Source organism: Solanum lycopersicum, chromosome 3 (genome assembly GCF_036512215.1).
Source record: "Solanum lycopersicum chromosome 3, SLM_r2.1".
NCBI classification, from domain to species: Eukaryota; Viridiplantae; Streptophyta; class Magnoliopsida; order Solanales; family Solanaceae; genus Solanum; species Solanum lycopersicum.
In genome coordinates this window covers 17,985,233-17,994,482 of record NC_090802.1, presented here as the reverse complement: position 1 = coordinate 17,994,482, position 9,250 = coordinate 17,985,233, and positions in this window count along the sequence as shown.

The window sequence follows — 9,250 nt, the reverse complement described above, 5'->3', positions numbered from 1 at the left end:
ATAAATACATAGTCCACTGTTTTGGATCCAATTTTAACCCTCTTAAGTAAAGGAGCCTCTACATTGTCTAAACACCCCCACACTTTGAAATATTTCAAGTTGGGTTACCTTCATTTCCACAACTCATAAGAAATTGATTGTGTTTTTCGATGAGGTACCCTATTGAGTATATTATTAACCATAAGGATTAGGGGTGGGCTTTGGTTTTTTGGTTCGATTTAATCAAATTTTGGTTCGGTTTTTGGTATTTGGTTTTAGAAAAGTGTGCACCATTGTTTATACCAAACTAGATTGATTTGGTTCAGTTTTTCTACTTCGATTCGGTTTAGTTCGGTGTTTACAATAAAGAGGGAATATGATAAAGTATTCGAGTTTCATCATGTATTTAATAAAAATAAAGAGGGCATAGATAATATTTTAGCAAAGATGTCAAAGGATTTGTTTGCGTTTCTTAGCATAGATGGTTGCCATTTTGCTAAAGCCTAAAGACTTTCTCCCATACCGGAATGTTGAATTAAAAAAGAAGAGAGCAAGCAGCCTAGCAAGCACAGTGCCACGATGAACTTTCGAACAACAAAAATATAAGGACTCACAATGTACAAATGTACATAAACAACAATAATTCAACACTTTATTGACATTATATTTGTTGTTATTTAAAAATTAAAAATTTAAATGGGTCATATAAATATTTTGAGTCAAAATTTCAAATGTTTATAACTATTATTAATTAAGCAATATAATTTAAATATTTTTAAATTTAGTAAATAAAACTTCGGTTCTTCGGTGCACCTTAGTTTCGAGACTCTTGCATCGAACTCCGAATCAAAGAACCGAAGTTCCGAACAAAGAAAACTGAGACTGAATCAAAAAATTGAAGAACCAAAATTAAAAAACCAAAATTTTTCTGTTCGATTAATTTTTTGGTATTTATGCCCACCCCTAGTAAGGATGGCTTCCCCCCAAAGGTTTTGCGGTGAACCATAATTGATCATCAAGGCATTCATCATTTCCTTTAATGTTTTGTTCTTTCATTCCGCCAAACCATTTGACTCTGGTGTATAGCGTGCAACAGTTTGATGAATAATACCATATTCCAAACATATCTCTGCCAAAAAAGATTCATATTCTCCACCTCTATCACTCCGAATCATTTTTATCTTTAGATTCAATTGGTTCTTCACTTTATTTTGTATTATTTAAATCGTCAATTGATCCTTACTATTAAGCAACTATACATAACAAAATTGAGTGCAGTCGTCAATAAAAAATATAAAATACTTTTTTCCACCACGAGATGGTGTCGACTTCATATTACATATATATGTATGAATTAAGTCTAAAGTTTTAAAATTTCTTTTAATAGACTTATAAGGATGTTTACAAACTTACTTTCCAGACAAATTTCACATTTTGATTTATCACATCTAAAATCAGACAATACTTCTAGAGTATCCAATTTTTGCAAGGCTGTAATTTACATGTCCCAAATGGGAATGGCATACATCATTTGACTCTAATAAGTAAACAGAAGCAGAATTCATATTAATACTGTCAACAACCATTCCATTCAGTTTGAAAAGACCCTCATTGAGGAAGCTCTTTCATATAAACATCTCATTCTTACTTATTACGTCTTTATCACTAACTAGGACACACTTAAACCGTTCTTAACGAGTAGTGCAGAAGAAACTAAATTCTTCCTAATAGTAGGGACATGCAGAGCACTGTTCAAAATCAACACCTTGTTGGATGTCATTTTCAACATTCCTGCAATCCTTGTTGTTTCCGTGTTTTCCATGAACAAATCTTTATCGTACTCAGCAGGAGTGTATGTTGTAAAGACTTCTTTCACAGAGCAAATATGTCGAATGACACCTAGTTGAAACCACTCCTTAAGATTTTTATGCTACTAATACTTGCTCTGCTATTCTACCCAATCTTGGCTGAGGAAGAGGTACGAGGCGTGAAACAAAAAAAATACAAACTAAGTTACACTCTGATATCATTGCATACAAGTCATCTACATCTTCCATCTCTTCAATGATGTTTGCCTGACTTTTGTCTTTGTTTTTGTCTTTGTCCTTTCTTAGAGCACGACAATCAGAAGACCTATGACCAGTCTTGCCACAGTTGTAATAGTTGCCTTTAAATTTCTTCTTGGCCTGTTCTGACTTCTGTCCGTTGGACTTCTTTCTTTTTTTTGTCTTTGGTAGGAACTTCTTCAATAATATTATCTTCAATGATTGTTGAAATCTAATGAGACTTCTTTTTGACGTTTTTGTTATCTTACTCAATCTTGAGCCGTATCACAAGATCTTCAAGTTTCATTTCTTTACGTTTGTGCTTTAGATAATTCTTGAAGTCGTTCCACGAAGGAGGCAACTTCTCGATCATTGCAGCCACTTGAAACGCTTCATTTACTACCATATCTTCAGCAATCAGATCATGGAAAATAAGTTGAAGTTCCTACAGTTGTGATCCAACAGTTTTACTATCTACCATTTTATAGTCTAAAAATTTTGCGATCACAAATTTTTTCTAGCATGCATCTTCTGTCTTATATTTCTTCTCAAGTGCATCCCATAATTTTTTTGAAGTTGTTATTGCACTATAGACATTATATAAGTCATCCTCTAAAGCACTCAAAATGTAGCCTTTACATAGGAAGTCTGCTTGTTTCCAAGCTTTAATATTCATGAATTTTTCTCTATGTTACATATCAACAGCATGCACTCGAGTTTCTTCATTGGTAAATTTCTGTAGACCAAGAGTGGTAAGCCAGAAAAACACCCGTTGTTGTCATCCCTTGAAATTCATACTAGTGAATTTACCCGATTTCTCTGCTTATGGTACAATAGTTCTGGTTGGTGCAGCAACAACCACTGTAACGCAGTTGTTTGTCATTTATGATAAACAAAAGTCGATACAATATTAGTAAGCAATAACTAATAATTGCAGACTTCGAGGAATATAAAATAACGAAGATTTTTGTCCCCACCAGAAACACAAATTAATAATAATAAAATAATTTCCTTAAGATTGTTGCCCGTGTTAGAAAAAATCAGAATATTAATTCTAATAAATTTTGCAGAAACACAAAGTAACCAAAATTTACTGAACCAGTAAGAAAGATGAACAAAATTTAATTCACAAAAACTAGAATTTGTAAAACGTACTAGAATCTGAAAAAATTTTAACAGAAAAAATATCAAGAATCCCTGAACTCACAGTGTCCCCTTAAGAAAATTATTCCCCTCTAATATCCGAGGTTTGATTTGTAATATGTCCTCTTAGGGTAAAATGATCTCAATCACCAGCGTATAGATACCGAAAACTTTGGTGTCAGTGAACCACTCAACATCAGTAAAGTACACGAAGAAAAATTTTTGTGCAGAAGAAGAAGAAAATCAGAAAATTCGTTATTAAAAAATTATGAAGAGTGAATGGCATTTATAGGCAAGAGGAACATGTTTCGAATGGTTGCAACCTTTTCAGAATCTACACGACTATTAATGAAAGTTTGCAACCTTTCGAATGGTATTGTTTCCTGAAAGTTGCAACCTTTCAGAGTAATAATTTTAAAAAACAACAGGAAATTAAAATAAAATGGGAAAGTTTTTTAATCAAACGGCTCGTGCACAAATTCGAGTCGGGTCAGGTTAATCAACTAAAAAGTTGAAACATTTCGGTTAATTTCAACTAAATAACTTAAAACATTTATGTTATCAACTAATAAGTTGAGAACATTTTGGCCATTTAATTTAATTAATTAATTAATTAAGGGATAATACCCACTTACCCCCCTAGCCTATACCCAAAATTCCTACGACACACCTTTTCTTTGATGAGGTCCTATTACCCCCTCCAACTTGTTTTTTAAGTAATATACTACCCCTTGCGTGCCTACGTGGCAAAAATAATCTGCAAGGTCCATTTGTTTGTTGAACACGCGCCGGGACCCACTTTTCACTTTTCGATAAAGTGACTTTACACTTCCCTAGTCTGACGTTTACTCTTTTTCAAATTCATTTTACCAAAAAAGTAGATGAAGATAGAGGGAAAGTGTTTGCATGTGTGATTTCAAAGCTAAGAAATTAGATTTTCAGTCAAAATTTGATTTTCGTTGTTGGATTTTGGGAGTTAATTTTTGGTTGCAGTGTGTGGATCGATTTCAATCGTGACAGTGTGGGACGTGGGTCGTTCTCATCCATACACAACTTATTCAACTCGGATTTTGTCATAACCCTAACTTTATAAACATTGTCAAAAAAAATAAGAATTAATAATCGACATAAAAAGATGTAAAGAATATATTAAATTTTAGTTTACCTCTTCAAATCAAGGAGCTTGAATGATAATGGATCTTCTTCGAAAATGAAGAACCATAAAAATGGTGGTATTTTTTTTTTGAAAGGAGGAAGAAGATGTTTTTGAGAGAAACAATAAAATTCATTTTTTTATTTTTTTCAAATTGCTTTGACACGTGGCTCATTTTCATTGGCCATTTTTAACCAAAAGCTGCACTCACTCTGCCCTCACTCCGCACTCACGCGCCCTACATGGGTGAAAACACGTTTTTTGCCACGTAGGCACGCAAGGGGTAGTATATTACTTAAAAAACAAGTTGGAGGGGGTAATAGGACCTCATCAAAGAAAAGGTGTGTCGTAGGGATTTTGGGTATAGGCTAGGGGGGTAAGTGGGTATTATCCCATTAATTAAAATAAACTTTGTCCAAAAAAATAATCTCTTGATCATTTTCCAAAGTCGAAGTCGACCGAGCGACGACGACTGCGCGAAGGGGTCCGTCTTTTCAACCTTTTTAACAATTAATAGGAGTGTTTCTATATTTAAACTCTACTACTTTTCTTTTCACCACTGATGAGGGACAAATATTTTTTCATTAAAGCATAAGAGGACTCTTCAGGTTCTCATCTTTTTTCAAGTTTCTCTTATTCCCTCTATTTCCCATCAATTCTTGCTACATATCCAACAAATTGTAGAATGTACAGAACATTATGAACAACATTGTTGTCAAATAAATTGCAAGAGCCAGTGCGAGTAACTTCAACAATTTGGTTATTTGGAAGGTATACCGTGTTAGAGGTGAGTGAAACATGTGTGGAATTGAGTAATGTATCCAAGCTCTGATACCATGATGAAAGTTGAGCTACTAGCCATTTGAGATCGATAGAGAGCAGTTGATTGAAGAAGAGACTAAATGGAATAGCGCAAATTGGAATTAACCGACTTGCCTTCATATTAATAAGAGGTCCTATTTATATACATGTGTTAACCGACTATGATTAATAATTAACAATATAACAAATTCACTTAACTAACTAGCTAATCCAATTGATTACATATAACTCTTATTTTAACAATACGCATAATGTGTGTTTGTACGAAGTTCTTAGAACTTAACTATGGTTAACTAAAATGCACTTTTACCTTATTAAATAACTCAAATATTATAAATTTACGTAATTTAAGATAAATATTTATCATCAATGTATGTATAGTAAGTAGTCAAACTCTTTAAAGAAATAAACAATTTTATTAGTTATCCGTATAGGCTTAACTAAATGTTGCCCTTTATTTTGATCTAGTATGAATTATGCTAGAATAATGGATAGAAATTTACCTTTTCTTGTGCAAATCATTAGAAATAAGTAAATTAACTGATTTTCCTAATAAACAATGTCATTGGGATGTAATTTTTGTTTTAAAAAATAAACATAATTTAATTATTGCTTTTGCGTTCGAATGCTTCCGCTTCTTAATTTTAATAACATTTGCAAAGTAATGGAAAGATAGTCATTAAATTTTCTTTTTCTCTATCATATTTTAAGTGAAATATGAAGGTAAATTTTGGATTGAATTAAATTTAAGATTGCTTTCTTTATTTTTAACAAGAAAAGTCCAAAATTACTCTTGACCAGGGGCGGATTTATCTTGACGGGTGGAGTGTCACGGCATTCAGTGATTTCAGAAAAAGTGTTGTATATATATGTATATGTATAATAAATAAATATGTATTACTTTTTCCACCTACTGACTGTACCGTGGAATAGCCCAATTGGCAAAGGAGAGAGTCTGTCACCTTGTCAATGTTGGTTCAAACCACAACAACATATATTTATTTTTTGCTTGCTCCTTTTTTTCTTTTTCTTTTCTTTTTCTCCATTCATTCTTATTTATTTATTATTTTTTATTAATTCAAATCGACCTCTTTTCATAATTAATTTTTAATTTTTATTACTTTCTCTTCCACTAATTATTAATCTATTGATATGAGTGTAACAAATTAATTTTTTTAATCAATTAGTGAGTACTGAATTATGAGCTCAAATGAATATTACTTTAAATAGTAGTTTTTAGAAAACATAAATTTCAAAAAAAAAATTTTATTTAAGGTTCTTCCGATTTTCAACCGACGTTTTTGCTAAGTAAGATGAATAGACTAAAACTACAATTTTTATTCTTTCCCAACTATATATCTCCAACAACACATAAAGTCAATGGAAGATAAATATATTGTATTAATATTATTAGATGGTTTATACAATCTCAAATTTTAATGTAAAATTTTTTCTCAAAGTTTCAGCGAATAAGACATCTAATTCCAAAAAGAAAATAAAAATTAAATTTTTTAATTATCTCTAATGACACAGTATCTAAAAGAAAATATTACTATACGCACATTTGATCAATTTGTTTATGAAAATAAAAAAATTAATAACTTGAATTATAACCCAAAATTAAAGCAAACGATTCTTTTATCTTACTTGAATGTTGTGGCATCCCCGGCCTTCAAATTCTAGATCCGCCTCTACTTTCGTCCTATTCAAAATAAACCACACGTGCCCTTCATTTAACCCAATGAAAATTTGAAATACTTTATGCAAATCGAGAATAAAGCTTAAGGCATATTAACTTTAGAAGAATAAACAAAATAACAAATTGTTATACTTGATTCATAACTTTTTCTCATTAATTTCATAAAACTTCGAATCATGATATATCATGCTAGAATATCATCATTATTCATCACTAGGAAATTCTCCTCTAAATATTGTGTTCATTTTTTAGTTTATCACTTGCAATATGTTTCGTTGGTTCACTTGCAATATTATTAGATCGAATTGATTCACTTACAGAACGTCTTGTCGATATACTTTGTCATTCGAACATCACACATCCACCTTTGGAGAACATGCATAGTCCATCTTCCTGTATTTTCCATAGACATTCTACAGTAGGAATGTGACAAACGCTTGTTTCATTCAAATCAAACAACTTGTATAATCCGTGTTTTGCCCCTAATGCAAAGACACATTCAAGTGAGTTTTCTCCATAAATAAACAATAGTTGTGGTGATGTTAACAAACCTCCTGGTTTTATCGAGATGATCTCACCTTCAATAGGATATATTTCATTAATGGAACATTCGTTTGTAACCATATATACTTGGAGTTTCATTTTTTAAGATCACAACAAAAGCATCATAGGAGCTTTGTGAATTTACAAATAAAAAAACTAAGTAGGAAGAGACAAAGGATAAAGTGATGATGTAATGAGGAAGACAGTGATTAATTTTGGTAACTTTAATTTGTTGCTATTAAGCTTGTGGTTTTCGCCTTGTATATAAAGTGTATGATTTTTTAGGTTAATCACTTAACTTACTTATTATAGTCAATTGAGTTATAACATAATGTATATCATTAGTGTAAATAATTTTTTTCATTTTCAAATTATAAAATCAGAGAAATGGGTAAAATTCATATAACGATTAAGAGACTCTATAATATCTACATTCATTAAGATACGTCTACATAGATGTATCTCAAAATATATAAGGTTAAATTGATTTTGAAATACATTGTATCTAAATTAATTTACATGTAATATGAAAATATGGGCAAAATCCCTTATTGTTAGGTCAAAATACCCATTTTGCTCCAGTAAGTAACATATCTTAAATATTTAAGAATTCAAATTTCATATATATAACAAGGAGATATTCCTAGAAATATCCTTTTTATAACCTAATAGTGTTTGTTTTTTTTACTCTAACCCAGGTATGTACTAAAACTTTTAATTGAATTTATCTATAGTATCGTTTAGGTAATATGATAGTGTAAGTTTTTTTACACTAATGATGTATGTAAAAACTTAACATATATACCCAATATTTATACTAAGCTAATAAATGCATAATTCGTGTTTGTACATATCTAGTATTAACTTAATTTAATGTTGTTCTTTATCTGGAGCTACGAATAATGTTAGGAGAAAGGGTAGAAGCTTACGTTTTCTTTTTCAGTTTAAACAAAGTACTATTAGAAGGAATGAAGTTAATTAATTTCCTAAAATTAACAATGTTTCACATTGGTGGACATATATTTTGTCTAACACAAATTAAGCACCATTTAATTCGTTGCAGTTGCGGTTGCGGTTGCGTTTGGGACAGAGAACTTCTACTTAATTCTTAGTTTTATTATTAGCATTTGCAAAGTAATTCTGAATTAATAAGTCATTATACAATTCTCAATTATATTGCAAATGTTGATTGTTCCTAGGGGTAGGGTGGGTGTATCGAGCCATTAATTAATTTGTTTGTCACCCAATATTTGCAATCATGCAAATAGAGTAAAGTTTAGGAATAACAAATATAATAATCATATTTGTACTTTATAGTTATAATTTTGCTATTTGTGCTCCATAGTCTTATTATGTTTGCTATGAAACATCTGATTTGTAAGTTGTTGCGATTTGTATAAATCAAGTGCTAATTTGTCTGAATGTATAAAAATTATTTTTTGTATATATATGTACTCTGTGTTATGTGTTAGGCTTATGTATAAAAATATATAAGTCACAGCCGAATGACAAGAACAATCGAATGACAATAAAAGCGAAATAATTTGTTGCGAATTGAAATTAAATAAAACAATAGCTACATCATTTAATTTGATTTAAATATTTGATATTATGTACAGTTTTTTCCAAATAAATTTGTCTCCCTTTTGTCAAATAATTATTTAAGAAGTCTTTTTTTTTCTTTTTTCTTTTTAATTTATACCTTAAATTGGTGTTTTATATATATATATATATATATATATATATATATATATATATATATATATATATATATATATATATATATATATATATATATATATATTGTGAAAAGGATTTTAAGAAATGTTTTGAGTTGATGTTGTGTCGTTTGGTATCTGAGCAACA